Genomic DNA, 756 nt, shown 5'->3' on the forward strand with positions numbered 1-756 from the left:
ACGCAGACGGCGCAGGCGCGACGCTGCTCAGCCAGCCGGGAATTGTAGTCTTCTCCGCAGAGGAGCCAGGCTGTTGGGACTAGGAGATTGGATAGTTCCAGAACTACAAGTACCCTCATGCAATGCGTTGGGAAGGGTACGGGAGAGAGGAGAGGTAGGCGAGATTAGCTCCCAATGGTTTCTGGGAGATGTAGTCTTTTGTGTTGGTCACCGGGTCGGCAAGGGAGGAAGCTTACGGAAGAGGACACAATTCCTAGAATGCTTTGCGGTATCCTGTTTGCTTCCCGTTTTTACTGGGTTGGGGAAGGGTAGCTGCTGCACTTCAGATGACACACGCCCGTCGGCCAGTGTGACTCAGAGCCTGGTCTTAGCCAGCCCAGCACAGGCGGTGGGGACTGGCGCTCCCAGTGTGCAGATCCTTGTCGCCGGCCGGCGGCCAGGAACGCCTGGCTCTCTCCTTGCCCGCCTCTGACTGCGGCTGATGAGCCCCAGCCCGCTGGGCCACGAGAAGATGAAGGCGCTTTAGGGCCAGTGTTATAAAGCCTGGTGCAATAATCATACAGGTGGAGCAGGAGAGAAGACATTAGAAAGGAGCTGCACTTTGCGAGGGTACTGAATCTTCAGTATTTGTCCTTCTATAAGCCCCAGCAAGCCACTGGGCATCATGGGGACTCCATGCAATGCTTCGGTGAGGGACAAGGCAAGGAGGGGAACAGGTTGCGATAGAGGGACCTAGACTGAGAAAGGAGCTAGACT

Source organism: Trachemys scripta, chromosome 2, assembly GCF_013100865.1.
Source record: "Trachemys scripta elegans isolate TJP31775 chromosome 2, CAS_Tse_1.0, whole genome shotgun sequence".
Lineage (NCBI taxonomy): Eukaryota > Metazoa > Chordata > Testudines > Emydidae > Trachemys > Trachemys scripta.